This window comes from Eleutherodactylus coqui, chromosome 1, assembly GCF_035609145.1.
Source record: "Eleutherodactylus coqui strain aEleCoq1 chromosome 1, aEleCoq1.hap1, whole genome shotgun sequence".
In the NCBI taxonomy this organism is placed as follows: Eukaryota; Metazoa; Chordata; class Amphibia; order Anura; family Eleutherodactylidae; genus Eleutherodactylus; species Eleutherodactylus coqui.
Window position 1 is genome coordinate 236,607,870 of NC_089837.1, and position 15,428 is coordinate 236,623,297.

At 51.3% G+C, this 15,428-nt stretch overlaps 1 protein-coding gene across 1 annotated transcript in view; it reads left to right on the top strand.

The window, feature by feature from the left end:
• LOC136611568 (amine sulfotransferase-like) overlaps positions 1–15,428 on the top strand; it is a 42,380-nt gene that overhangs the window by 20,842 nt on the left and 6,110 nt on the right. The gene's annotated exons all lie outside the window — the stretch shown is intronic.

The window sequence follows — 15,428 nt, forward strand, 5'->3', positions numbered from 1 at the left end:
ACACTGTTGACTCATGTTCAGTCTGTGATTTATTAGTATACCAAAGTAATTTTCACATGTGCTGCTGCTTAGCCCAATTCCTTCCATTCTGTATGTGCTTTTTTCATTTTTCTTGCCCAGATGTAGGGTCCTGGCATTTCTCCTTGTTAAATACCATTCTCTTAGTTGCTGCCCACTGTTAATGCTTTTATAGATCTTTTTGAATCCTCTCACTCTGTCAGGATTCAAACCAGGAATCTCTTGCACTCCAACTGGTAGCTTTCTCCTCTGAGCCATCCAGGTCTATGGGCAAGTTCCCCTGTATACCTTGACCTTGTTTCCAGATACTACCATGCTGCTTGTTCCTGATTAAGACTCACTATAAAAGCCTGGCCTTGCTACTCTCTCCTTGTGTTATTATTCTACTCTACAGCATTGATTGATCAAGCTCCACTTCTGCCTGCTACTCTGCTATTACTACAAGACCTCCTGACTTCTGGCTTCCCTTCTGACTATGTTACCTGCCTCATCCATCTGTACTGCAAACCAAGACCTGCCGTTGCGGACTCCTGGCTCTTCCCTGATTATTCACCAGACCTGTGGTTACTACTTCTGGGGCTCCAATCTAGTGTCTGAAATCGCTTCACTCTCTCTTCTCTCTCCTTGTTAAATACCATTCTGTTAGTCACTACCCCCTGTTCAAGTTTTTCTAGATCTTTTTGAATCCTCTCTCTTTCTCTTCTCTAGTGTTAGCTATCCATCCTTGCTTTGTGTCGTTGGCAAAATTGATCAGCTTACCCTCAATTCCCTCCTCCAGATCATTTATAAAAATATTAAACACTGGGCCCCAGACAGAGCCTTGTTGTACCCCACTTGACACATTTTTCCATTTGGTTGTGCAGGCTTTTATGACCACTTTTTGCATATCATCACTCAGCCAGTTGTGAATCCACCAAACAGTTGCCTTGTCAATCCCATACTTAGTAATTTTTTCAATAAGGATGGTATGAGATACTTTGTCTAACGCTTTACTAAAGTCAGGATCTACCACATTTCCCTGATCAACCCAGTTGGTGATTCTGTCATAGAAGAAAATTAGATTAATCTGGCATGACTTGTTTGTTACAAATCCATGCTGGCTCTGGTTAATTACTCCATTCTCATCCAAGTACTTGCATATATGCTGTTTAATAATTTGTTAGGTCATTCCCGGTATAGAAGACAGGCTCACAGGCCTTCAGTTTCCTGAGTCCACCCTCTTCCCTTGTTTGAAGATGGAACTTCTCCTGTTCTCCAGGAATTTTCAAAGACTACAGCAAGTGGTTTAGCAATTACTTCTGCTGCTTTCTTCACGATGTAATTCATCTTGGTATTAGTGTACTATGTCTCCACTGGAAGTATGGTTAGAGACATGGGTTGGCCAGCCTCAGTTCCAGGGAATGCCCATGTCATGGGCAAAACTGGCAATTGGCTCCAGCAGACAAACCTTCCCGGCGGTGTACAGCCTTTATGCTCCTTCTCCTGTTCGAGTGACGAAATGTGAAGAGTGGCGGTGGCGGTGCTGAGGCGGCATTGTACTGTCTATGTCCTTTTCCTCCTACTGCTTCTACTCCTGCCTGGATGACAAGAGTGGCGTCAGCGGTTGTTGTGGCGACGAATGAGCCCCGGCTGACTATGATCTGCTAGGGCACAGCAGCAGAGATGCGACTGTGGCTTACTGAGAATGAGGCCGGTGTCAGAAGGACCCCACTGCAGGCCGGAGAGGGGCAGAATTGATGCTGACAGCAGGGACATTTGTCAGCTGGATGCTGTAGACATGACCTGCCCGTCTACTGTAACTAAGGGCCACCAATGGATGTCTCCACCCATACTTCCGGTGGAGATTTGGTACTCTAATACCATTCATCTGAACCTGGAGAGTTGAGTTCATTTAAGTTAGCTCCGTGTTCCCTTACCATCTCTCTGCTTATAGATAGCCTGCATTCTTTTATTCTCCCAATAGCACGGGGAAGATCCGTTGATATTACATTTAGCTTTTGAGAGAAAACAGATACAAAATAAGAATTTAAAAGTTCGGCCTTTTCAACATCATTTTTAACCATTTCACCATTTTCATCCTGTAAACATTCCATAGCATCTTTGATTTTTTTTTCCTTTTGACATACCCCCCAAATCCTTTTTTTTTTTGCTTTTGGCCTCAGTTGCTAGTCTCAATTCATTATTAGCTTTAGCTTTTCTGACACTTGCCCTACAGTTTCTGCAGACAGCATTATATTCTTCTTTAGATATTCCCCCCTCTTTCCATTTGACAAACATATTTTTCTTCCTTTATAACTGTGTAAGTTCTGTGTTCATCCATCCTGGTCTCTTTAAATCAAGGGCGTACCTAAAGGCTCAGGGGCCTGGGTGCAAAAGTCAACCACCACCCCACCCCACCCACACACACCCGTACCCATACCTAGATCGTGCTTCATACAGCTGCAAAACAAATTTCCATACATGATCTAGCCCCTTGGCATAATCTTTCCAAACATGACGCATTCCCTACACTACATTTGTTTGAAGTCCCGCAGGCCACTCTCACACACAGACAATGTGATTGTTCCCAGCAAGAGAATAATCTTGTAGATATGATACCTTTTATTGGCTAACAAAAATACACAATGTAATAGCGAGCTTGCAAACCTCTCGGGCTCTTTGTCAGGCTCAAAATGGAATAGATCTGAAGAGGCAAGAATATTTAAACACACTTATAACATACATACTTAAGACAAGGCACAGACATGGATGTGATTGGTTTGCACTTAAAAAGAATTCTAGACAGAATAAACCATGGAAGTTAGGTTGGGGGGCAGCAGGAAGGGAAAGGGGAAGAGGTGGGAAGTTTAGTAGGGATAGTTTGGGTGGAGGTGGGGGAAGGAACAAGCCCATCTGCCCTCACCTCGGGTGCCTCCAGCCGGCTCAGGTTAGTGCCTATGGGTCGTTGTGCCTTGCTTCCAGGATGTCGCCCATCACCAACCCATCGCCACTTGGAATTGTGGCGAGTCGCGGAATGCATTCCACACTGCCCAGGCTTAAATGTCCCGTCTGGGCCCTTCAGCTCCTACATCGCCCATCTCCTCCATATGCATCAGTTGGTTCAATTCCTGAACAAACTCTAGGTTGGGGGGGGCTAAGGTGTTACGCCAGTGGCGTGGAATGACTGCTCTCTCAGCAATGAGGAAGTGGCAGAGCAATCCTCTCTTAATGGGATCGAATGGGCCAGGGATGATCGACAGTAGCGCCATCTACGGGGTGGCCTCCACGATGGAGTGCAATACGCTCTCGTATAGTTCAAAAACTTTGCTCCAGAAGGGCTGGAGGAGTGGGCAGTCCCACCAGATGCGTAGCATGGTACCATGCTCGGACCCGCATCTCCAGCACTCCTATGGAATCGAGGGATAGAAGTGGTGGATTTTATCTGGACACCTGTACCACCTGGAGAGAAATTTTTGAATTTTTTCTCCTGTGCTGCGAAGGCTAGGGGTAATTTATGTGCAAATGTGAAGGCCTTTTCCCAATCGGAGTCCTGCAAGCTCCCCGCCATCTCCCCCTCCCAGCTCACCGTGTAGCCCGGCAGGCCTGGTGTAAGTCTATCCAGGATAATTTTGTAAATTCTGGAGAGCACCCGAGTCGGAGGCTGGGGTCTTAGAATTAGCTCCTCAAAGAGCTCGGGAGAGTTTCCGTAAGTGCTTAAGTCTAGATGGGATCTCCAGAACGAGGTCAGCTGTAAATATTCCATCCAGAGTAATTTCTCGTCGGGTTTGGACGCTTGGAGGTCGTTAAAGGACGGTAGGCCTCCATTCCCCATAATCTGACAGCACCTAATGTCTTCCTCCGCCCTCCACCCCGAAAAGCTCCGTCTCTCGCATCCTGGTGGGAATGCAGGGTTATGGAATAACGGAGTCAGTGCTCCTTTATGGAGTGTCACATCTCCTTTGGTGGTCCGTCTATCCCATATTTCTATACAGTTCGATGTCATTGGGGTGTGTGGCACGTTCGTGGGCCTGTCTTCTTTTTTTATCCATGGTAGTAGCCTACGGTGGGGCCAGACCAGTGCCGCCTCCATGCCAACCCACTGTATTGAGGCTGCATGGTGGTGCCAGTCTATCAGTCTAGTAAGGACCACTGCAGAGTGATAGACCTTGAGATCTGGAAGGCTAACTCCTCCTCTAGATTTAGGGCGTGACATAGTCTTGTGGCTAATATGGCTGCATCTCGTACCCCACACAAATCTGCGGAGCACCTGGTGCAACTGTTTGAAGTATTGCGCTGGAAGTTTAATCGGCAGGGTTTAAGTACGTTTATTCGCCCGAACCAGCTTAGTTGCTTAGTGACGTATCCCTTTAGATCTTTTGTTACCTTGTCTAGTAGGGGGATATAGTTCAGGTTGTATAATGCCGAGGTATCCACCGCTATTTGGACCCCTAGTAGAGATGAGCGAGCACCAAAATGCTCGGGTGCTTGTTACTCGAGATGAAATTTTCGCAATGCTCGAGGGTTCGTTTCGAGTAACGAACCCCATTGAAGTCAATGGGCGACCCGAGCATTTTTGTATATCGCCGATGCTCGCTAAGGTTTCCATTTGTGAAAATCTGGGCAATTCAAGAAAGTGATGGGAACGACACAGCAACGGATAGGGCAGGCGAGGGGCTACATGTTGGGCTGCATCTCAAGTTCCCAGGTCCCACTATTAAGCCACAATAGCGGCAAGAGTGGGCCCCCCCCTCCCAACAATTGTTACTTCTGAAAAGCCCTCATTAGCAATGCATACCTTAGCTAAGCACCACACTACCTCCAACAAAGCACAATCACTGCCTGCATGACACTCCGCTGCCACTTCTCCTGGGTTACATGCTGCCCAACCCCCCCCCCCCCCCTCGCATGACCCAGTGTCCACAGCGCACACCAAAGTGTCCCTGCGCAGCCTTCAGCTGCCCTCATGCCACACCACCCTCATGTCTATTTATAAGTGCGTCTGCCATGAGGAGGAGCTGCAGGCACACACTGCAGATGGTTGGTACGGCTAGGCAGTGACTCTCTTTAAAAGGGGCGGGGCGATAGCCCACAATGCTGTACAGAAGCAATGAGAAATATAATCCTGTGCCACCGCCATCAGGAGCTGCACACGTGGGCATAGCAATGGGGAACCTATGTGCCACACACTATTCATTCTGTCAAGGTGTCTGCATGCCCCAGTCAGACCGCGTTTTTTTATAAATACTCACAGGCAGGTACAACTCCGCAATGGGAATTCTGTGTGCACCCACAGCATGGGTGGCTCCCTGGAACCCACCGGCTGTACATAAATGTATCCCATTGCAGTGCCCTGGACAGCAGAGCTAACGTCAGATTAAATGCAGGTGGGCTTCGGCCCACACTGCATGCCCCAACCTGACCGGGGTTTTTAATTCATAGACACAGGCAGGTACAACTCCCTATTGTGAAGTCCCTGTGGACCGACAGCATGGGTGGGTGCCAGGAAGCCACCGGCGGTACATAAATATAACCCATTGCATTGCCCATCACAGCTGAGGTAATGTCATGTTTAATGCAGGTGGGCTTCGGCCCACACTGCATGCCCCAGTCAGACTGGGGTTCTTTATAAGCAGACACAGGCAGGTACTACTTCCTATTGTGAAGTCCGTGTGGACCGACAGCATGGGAGGGTCCCAGGAAGCCACAGGTGGTACATAAATATATCCCATTGCATTGCCCAGCACAGCTGAGGTAATGTCATGTTTAATGCAGGTGGGCTTCGGCCCACAGTGCATGCCCCAGTCAGACTGGGGTTCTTTAGAAGTGGACACATGCAGTTACAATTCCGTGTGGACCGACAGCATGGGTGGCTCCCTGGAACCCACCGGCGGTACATAAATATACTCCATTGCATTGCCCATCACAGCTGAGGTAATGTCATGTTTATTGCAGGAGGGCTTCGGCCCACACTGCATGCCCCAGTCAGACTGGGGTTCTTTAGAAGTGGACACATGCAGTTACAACTCTGTGTGGACCGATAGCATGGGTGGCTCCCTGGAACCCACCGACGGTACATAAATATATCCCATTGCAGTGCCCAGCACAGCTGAGGTAAAGTCATGTTTAATGCAGGTGGGCTTCGGCCCACACTGCATGCCCCAGTCAGACTGGGGTTCTTTAGAAGTGGACACATGCAGTTACAACTCCGTGTGGACCGACAGCATGGGTGGGTGCCAGGAAGCCACCGGCGGTACATAAATATATCCCATTGCAGTGCCCAGCATAGCTGATGTAATGTCAGCTTTAATGCAGGTGGGCAAAAAATTAATTGGATTACACTGTAGGCGAGGGCCCCAAAAAATTGGTGTACCAACAGTACTAATGTACGTCAGAAAAATTGCCCATGCCCAACCAAGAGGGCAGGTGAAACCCATTAATCGCTTTGGTTAATGTGGCTTAATTTGTAACTAGGCCTAGAGGCAGCCCAGTTAAAATAAAAATTGGTTCAGGTGCAAGTTTCAACGCTTTAATGAGCATTGAAATGTATAAAAATTGTTTAGAAAAATTATATGACTGAGCCTTGTGGGCCTCAGAAAAATTGCCCGTTCGGCGTGATTACGTCAAGTTTCAGGAGGAGGAGCAGGAGGAGGAGGATGAATATTATACACAGATTGATGAAGCTAAAAGGTCCATGTTTTTGATGGTGATAGAGAACAATGCTTCCATCCGCGGGTGCAGCCTACGTATTATTTAGGTATTGCTGCTGTCCGCTGGTGGAGAAGAGAAGTCTGGGGAAATCCAGGCTTTGTTCATCTTGATGAGTGTAAGCCTGTCGGCACTGTCGGTTGACAGGCGGGTACGCTTATCCGTGATGATTCCCCCAGCCGCACTAAACACCCTCTCTGACAAGACGCTGGCCGCAGGACAAGCAAGCACCTCCAGGGCATACAGCGCGAGTTCAGGCCACGTGTCCAGCTTCTACACCCAGTAGTTGTAGGGGGCAGAGGCGTCACGGAGGACGGTGGTGCGATCGGCTACGTACTCCCTCACCATCCTTTTACAGTGCTCCCGCCGACTCAGCCTTGACTGGGGAACGGTGACACAGTCTTGCTGGGGAGCCAGAAAGCTGTCAAAGGCCTTAGAGAGTGTTCCCCTGCCTGTGCTGTACATGCTGCCTGATCTCCGCGCCTCCCCTGCTACCTGGCCCTCGGAACTGCGCCTTCGGCCACCAGCGCTGTCGGATGGGAATTTTACCATCAGTTTGTCCGCCAGGGTCCTGTGGTATAGCATCACTCTCGAACCCCTTTCCTCTTCGGGTATGAGAGTGGAAAGGTTCTCCTTATACCGTGGGTCGAGCAGTGTGTACACCCAGTAATCCGTAGTGGCCAGAATGCGAGTAACGCGAGGGTCACGAGAAAGGCATCCTAACATGAAGTCAGCCATGTGTGCCAGGGTACCTGTACGCAACACATGGCTGTCCTCACTAGAAAGATCACTTTCAGGATCCTCCTCCTCCTCCTCCTCAGGCCATACACGCTGAAACGATGACAGGCAAGCAGCATGGGTACCGTCAGCAGTAGGCCAAGCTGTCTCTTCCCCCTCCTCCTCATCCTCCTCATGCTCCTCCTCCTCCTCCTCAACGCACTAAGATATAGACAGGAGGGTGCTCTGACTATCCAGCGACATACTGTCTTCCCCCGCCTCTGTTTCCGAGGGCAAAGCGTCTGCCTTTATGCTTTGCAGGGAACTTCTCAAGAGGCATAGCAGAGGAATGGTGACGCTAATGATTGCAGCATCGCCGCTCACCATCTGGGTAGACTCCTCAAAGTTTCCAAGGACCTGGCAGATGTCTGCCAACCAGGCCCGCTCTTCTGTAAAGAATTGAGGAGACAGACTCCCACTGCGCCGCCCATGTTGGAGTTGGTATTCCACTATAGCTCTACGCTGCACATAGAGCCTGGTCAACATGTGGAGCATAGAGTTCCACCGTGTGGGCACGTCGCACAGCAGTCGGTGCACTGGCAGATGAAACCGATGTTGCAGGGTGCGCAGGGTGGCAGCGTCCGTGTTGGACTTGCGGAAATGTGCGCAGAGCCGGCGCACCTTTCCGAGCAGGTCTGACAAGCGTGGGTAGCTTTTCAGAAAGCGCTGAACCACCAAATTAAAGATGTGGGCCAGGCATGGCACATGCGTGAGGCTGCCGAGCTGCAGAGCCGCCACCAGGTTACAGCCGTTGTCACACACGACCATGCCCGGTTGGAGGCTCAGCGGCGCAAGCCAGCGGTCGGTCTGCTCTGTCAGACCCTGCAGCAGTTCATGGGCCATGTGCCTCTTCTCTCCTAAGCTGAGTAGTTTCAGCACGGCCTGCTGACGCTTGCCCATCGCTGTGCTGCCGTGCCGCGCGACACCGACTGCTGGCGACGTGCTGCTGCTGACACATCTTGATTGCGAGACAGAGGTTGCGTAGGAGGAGGAGGAGGAGGGTGGTTTAGTGGAGGAAGCATACACCGCCGCAGATACCAGCACCGAGCTGGGGCCTGCAATTCTGGGGGTGGGTAGGACGTGAGCGGTCCCAGGCTCTGACTCTGTCCCAGCCTCCACTAAATTCACCCAATGTGCCGTCAGGGAGATATAGTGGCCCTGCCCGCCTGTGCTTGTCCACGTGTCCGTTGTTAAGTGGACCTTGGCAGTAACCGCGTTGGTGAGGGCGCGTACAATGTTGCGGGAGACGTGGTCGTGCAGGGCTGGGACGGCACATCGGGAAAAGTAGTGGCGACTGGGAACTGAGTAGCGCGGGGCCGCCGCCGCCATCATACCTTTGAAAGCCTCCGTTTCCACAACCCTATACGGCAGCATCTCTAGGCTGATAAATTTGGCTATGTGCACGTTTAACGCTTGAGCGTGCGGGTGCGTGGTGGTGTACTTGCGCTTGCGCTCCAACACTTGCGCTAGCAACGGCTGGACGGTGCGCTGGGAGACATTGATGGATGGGGCCGAGGACAGCGGAGGTGAGGGTGTGGGTGCAGGCCAGGAGACGGTAGTGCCTGTGTCCTGAGAGGGGGGTTGGATCTCAGTGGCAGGTTGGGGCACAGGGGGAGAGGCAGCGGTGCAAACCGGAGGCGGTGAACGGCATTCGTCCCACCTTGTGGGGTGCTTGGCCATCATATGTCTGCGCATGCTGGTGGTGGTGAGGCTGGTGGTGGTGGCTCCCCGGCTGATCTTGGCACGACAAAGGTTGCACACCACTGTTCGTCGGTCGTCTGCACTCTCAGTGAAAAACTGCCAGACCTTTGAGCACCTCGGCCTCTGCAGGGTGGCATGGCGCGAGGGGGCGCTTTGGGAAACAGTTGGTGGATTATTCGGTCTGGCCCTGCCTCTACCCCTGGCCACTGCACTGCCTCTTCCAACCTGCCCTGCTGCTGCCCTTGCCTCCCCCTCTGAAGACCTGTCCTCAGTAGGCGTAGCAAACCAGGTGGGGTCAGTCACCTCATCGTCCTGCTGCTCTTCCTCCGAATCCTCTGTGTGCTCCTCCCTCGGACTTACTCCAATTACTACTACCTGAGTGATAGACAACTGTGTCTCATCGTCGTCGTCCTCCTCACCCACTGAAAGCTCTTGAGACAGTTGCCGGAAGTCCCAAGCCTCATCCCTCGGACCCCGGGAACTTTCCAAAGGTTGGGCATCGGTCATGACAAACTCCTCCAGTGGGAGAGGATTCGGAACCATTGCTGCCCATTCTGGGCAGGGGCCCGAGAACAGTTCCTGGGAGTCTGCCTGCTCCTCAGAATGTGTCATTGTAATGGAGTGAGGAAGCTGGGAGGAAGGAGGAGCAGCAGCCAGAGGATTCAGAGTTGCAGCAGTGGACGGCGCAGAACTCTGGGTGGACGATAGATTGCTGGATGCACTTTCTGCCATCCACGACAGGACCTGCTCACACTGCTAATTTTCTAATAAAGGTCTACCGCGGGGACCGATTAATTGTGAGATGAATGTGGGGACGCCAGAAACGTGCCTCTCTCCTAATCCCGCAGCAGTCGGCTGCGATACACCTGGATCAGGAGCTCGGCCTGTGCCCACACCCTGACTTGGGCCTCCACGTCCTCTAGGCCTACCCCTACCCCTCAGCATGCTGTATTACCAGTAGTGCAGAAACAGAACGCTGTAATTAAATGTGCCGCTTATTGGCCTGTGGTTGGAGGCTGACTTCGCTTACGGAACGCACAGCAGAGGCAGGAAATAATTTTGCGCAAGCCTGCTGTAACACTTAGCTGGCTGCGTATGAATTAGGACAACTACCCCCAGCAGAGACGCAGTACAGTCAGGACGGTCACAGGCAGCCCAAATAGATTTTTTTTTCCCAAATTTTTTTGGAAAAGCCCACTGCCTATATAGACTGGATATGTCTTTCACTGTCCCTGCCTCACCACCACTACTGGCCCTGGACTATGTAAAATTACTGCAGGACGCAATGCTCTGCACGGCCGATATACAAAAAAAAAATGTGCAACACTGCAAAAAGCAGCCTCAACAGTACTGCACACGGTCAGATGTGGCCCTAAGAAGGACCGTTGGGGTTCTTGAAGCCTAAAATCAATCCTAACACTCTCCCTATAGCAGCTCCGGCATCAGCAGCACTTTCCCTGATCTCTGTCAGAATGCATCTGTGGCGAGCCGCGGGAGGGGCTGATTTATATACTCGGGTGACACCTGATCTCGTCAGCCACTCACTGCAGGGGGGTGGTATAGGGCTTGAACGTCCCAGGGGGAAGTTGTAATGCCTTCCCTGTCTTTCTATTGGCCAGAAAAGTGCGCTAACGTCTCAGAGATGAAAGTGAAAGTAACTCGAACATCGCGTGGTGCTCGCCTCTAGTAACGAGCATCTCAAACACGCTAATACTCGAACGAGTATCAAGCTCGGACGAGTACATTCGCTCATCTGTAACCCCTAGATATTGGATGGAGGTTGAGCGCCATTTAAAGTTAAACTGATCTGCTTGGTGTGCTACTTCATTGTGAGGGAGCGAAATGTTCATTGCTTCAGATTTATGTAGGTTGACCTTGAAGTTACTTAAGTGACCATATTGGGCGAATTCTTGTAGGATTGCTGGAAATGAGGTGCGCGGCTGTGATACGAATAAGAGGAGATGGTCTGCATAGAGGGCCGTCTTACAGGTCTGATTTCCAACCTGCAGACCGCGTACGTGGGGAAGTTGAAGTCACCCCCTAATATCACCATCCCCTTCGCAAAGTTAGCCAGTCTGTTCAGTATGACCCTCCCCATCTGGGCAGGACTCTGATTGGGAAGGTACCATGTCGCTAATGTAAATAGCTTACCCCACATGCGGACTTTCAAGAAGGCGAAGCGTTCCTCAGGGTCCAGGTCTGAGTCCAGGATTTCAAGGGGAACTGCTCTATGTATTGCTATGGAGACTCCCCTCGATTTGGTGGTGGGGCTTGTACTGTGGTACCATGCTACAAAGCGTCTGTCCCTCATCGTTGGAACATGTCCAGCGCGGAAGTGCGTCTCCTGTAAAAATAGAACATGTGATTTTAATTTTTGCGCTTGGTACAAGATTTGATTTCTTTTTTGCGCTATGTTGAGCCCCCTAACATTCAGAGAGCAAAAATTTACTTTAGTCATAGTTACGGGTGGCGTGTGATGTACCCTGGAGCGAGGCGATAGAGTCGGATAAAGTACTCAGGGGCCGGAACTGTTCAAGTATCCACCCAGCTTAGGGGCTCCTTGCCCTCACGTATTGCTTAGGGAGTGTAGTGTAGGTGGGCGGGGGGGGGGGGAGAGAAGGGGGAGAGACAGGGGGGATGGGTGAGAAAAACACTGGGGAGGAATGCGAAGATAGGAAGGGTGAAAACAAAAAGTTTAGGTATACAACAAAGATTAAGATGTTAGAAGATTAATCTCCTTATAGGTTAGGGTCGGCAGTTCCCTTTGGGGTGGATGATCTACCGGACTGTTGGGCCGCACCTGTCCCCTCCCACGAGTGGAGGAGGCACCTGCGTCCCCAAGATATTGTGAAAAGGTCAATAAACAATATGATGCAACAACTGTGGGGGAAAAAAAGTAAATACTGCCCTTGTGACGACAGAAAATCAGTCTAGGGCCCCCCAATCTGAGACGCGCTTTCCAACGACAGACAGACCGTACCAGAAAACGCCTCCAGCCCGCCACGTGGCACGACATTATTCAATATACATCTGTAAAAGAAACCGTTAGGCCTCATGTCCACGGGGAAAATCAGATCCGCTGCAGATTCTACATGTAGAATCTGCAGCGGGTCCCTCCTGCCCCGCGGACATGAGCGCTGAAAATAGCAATTTAAAAGCATTTACCTGTCCATAGCGGGCGGCGAAGCTCTGCTCTTCCTCACGGCCGGATCTTCATTTTCGGCCGGCGGATGAATTCCTGACGCCGGCGGCACGTCGCCGGCACGTCGTCGACGTGCCGCGCGCATGCGCCGGGCACATCCGCCGAGCCGAAGCAAGGGAGATGCGGCCGTGAGGAAGAGAAGAGCTTCGCGGTCCGCTGCGGGTGAGTAAATGCTTTAAATTCCTATTTTAGGTCTCCCGCGGATCCGGACGGCTTCCATAGGCTTCAATAGAAGCCCGCGGGAGCCGTCCCCGCGGGAGACCCGCATGAAAATGGAGCATGGTCCAGATTTTTTCATGCTCCATTTTTTTTTAAATCACTTTTATTGACGATCCGCGGGTATTTATCTACCCGCGAGTGGTCAATGATCCCTATGGGGTGCGGATCCGCGTGCGGGAGATCCGCTGCGGATTTTAAATCTAATTTTGCCCGTGGACATGAGCCCTTAGTTAAATTTTCAAACTGTTCAAACTTGTTCGCAGCTTTTGAGTGTTCATGCAAGAAGCTTATTTGCGTACGTTCTTTAAGTCAGGATCAGCCACGTGGAGGGTCCAGTGGTGGGCGTTTTTGACCACGTCGTTCATGGCGTCTTCTCCTCCTCATAGGGTCCCTGTGTGGCTGTTGGAATTGTTAATTTCTAGCTAGCGATGGGAGTGTTGGCCACCCCAAGATGTCAGGAATCTGGATATTTAGTGCCTCACAGAAAGCTGGTATTCCTTCTGGATGTCTCAGCTCTCTCAGTCCCCCTCTATATCGGACTTGGAGATGAAAGGGGAACCCCCAGCTATAGGCAATGTCTCTGCTACGTAGTTCTTCCAGTAGTGGGCGCAGGGCCCTTCTTTTAGCCAGTGTGAACCTGGATAGGTCCGGTAAGATCTGCAGTCGGGATCTTTCGAACTGTATGTCTCGTTTTTCACGCGCTCCCTTCATTATGGCTTTTTTCAATTGAAACTTGTGCACCCTACATACCACGTCGCGTGGTCTGTCCGGGTCTGTGGGGAGGGGACCTAGGGCTCTATGGAATCTGTCCAATTCAAGTGGGGCGTCTGACGGGGCACCCCATAGATCGTTGAAGATGAGGCGCACAGTTTTTTCAAGGATAGTGGGCTCAATCTCCTCGGGGGGACCTCTAATGCGGATGTTGTTCCTGCGCCCTCTATTTTCGATGTCGTCGAGGGAGTCCATAAAGAAGTGTAGTTGAAGAGACACCGTGGCTAAGGCGTCGTCATGGTTTTCCACTTTGTCGGTAAGGGTAGCTACTTCGCCCTCGGCTGCTGAGACTCTTTCTCCCAGATGATGAACATCTTGGCGGATGGCACAGATTTCCATTTTGTATGCTGATTCTAGCCTCGAGATATATGCTTTCATATCCTCTCTAGTGGGGATGGATTGAAGTTGTGCTCGTAGTTCGTGGAATTCTGATATCGTGTAGTCTTGGCCCCCTTGTTATGGAGATGGTGAGTTGATGGTACGCTGGTTGCTTACGACGTATGCTGCATCCTGTAGTGTTACTGCGTTTATATTTTCCGTTGTGAACGGATTTGTTTTGCATAAGGTGGGCATGTTGCCACTGCCGCATAGTTCCATATTTGTGCAGCGGCTGAGGCTTCTCTTCTGGGTGTCGTAGTGCAATTTACAGCTTTAGTCCCATTATCTTGGGGGACTGGTGAGGTTCCCCTTCCAAGGCCTGTGTTGCTTTGTAGCTCTGCTTGGGGTTGGAGAGCCACTTTACTGCTACCTCCCTCAGCCATAATTAGCCTCTGTTCGGGCCCCACATGCCAAATTATGCCACGGGTCTTGTCTCTGTCTGCATTCTCAATGACAGAGATGTTACAGTCGGTCTCTTGTGGGGGGGGGGGGGTCGCCGTGGGATGGAGCCGCCATTTTGTGCGGCTATATGCGCCAGCGATGTCTGCTGTAATGTGGTGGTGGGAGACTGCATGAGGTGCCGCTGAGGGGTACGTCTGCCATCTTGTGTGACCTCATATATTGGAGGGGAGTGTTGTGCTGTAGTGGCGGTACCTTGCGAGGGGGGTTGCTGTGGGGTATGGCCACCATCTTGTGCAGCCTCATGTGCCTGTGGGGGCTGTTGCCTTGGGGTGGTGGTCTTCCTGACCTCCTCTTGGGGCTCCACCGTTCCCTCTGGGTCCAGGTTTAGCAGTCGCCCCCCCCCCTGTCTTCCCCGCCATACCTCCGGTGCCGAGTTGAGGCTCAGGGTCCGTCCTGGCCCCCTTCAAGATGGCCACCACTTGCCATGTGTGGGGATCGCTGCCGTGGCTGGGTGAGCTGTCGCCGGTCCCCTGATCCATCTCGGCGTCTCTCACGCTGTTGTGAGGCCGCCCGGGTGCTGTGGAGGATAACGAGGGAGATCCCCCCCCCTGTCGGCTGCTGTATGAGCTCGCAGCGCTCCTGCGGCTCCTCCTCTGCTCTGCCGCCGGCACCATCTTGGGGTCCTCTCTGCTGCTTTCTTAGCATGAAAGCTTCTAGTCCCCGTCCTGCCGGGGACCAGGAGTGAGTAGTTAGGCGCCGCTGGGGTCTGCCTTTTGTGCTGCTGCCCATTTTGGTTTCCTTCACTGAAGTATGTGGTCGCTTTGCAGGCTGTCAGCGCCCCCGGTACCAGGAGCTCTTAAGGTCTGCTGCTGCTCTCCGCCATGGCCAGGCCACTCCCCCCAGCTGTCTGTTTTTAAATGCAATGATATACTCACATTCCACATACCATTCGGTCTGATTGTTTTCTTTGATAAACAATAGTAGATACAGGGAAGCGTGGATTTTTGTAGTATATTCCTTGCTTTATTCCAAATTCATGCTTTACATGGTCAGGCACGCAAAAGAAATACGCGTTTCAGCTTTACAGCCTTGTTCACCTTTGATCAAAGGTGAACAAGGCTGTAAAACTGAAATGCGTACTTCTTTTGCGTGCCTGACCATGTACAGCATAAATTTGGAATAAAGCAAGGAATATACTACAAAAATCCACGCTTCCCTGTATCTACTATTACTTTCCCCTTGCTTGTAATTCTCACACTCCTTGTTCAGTAAGGAA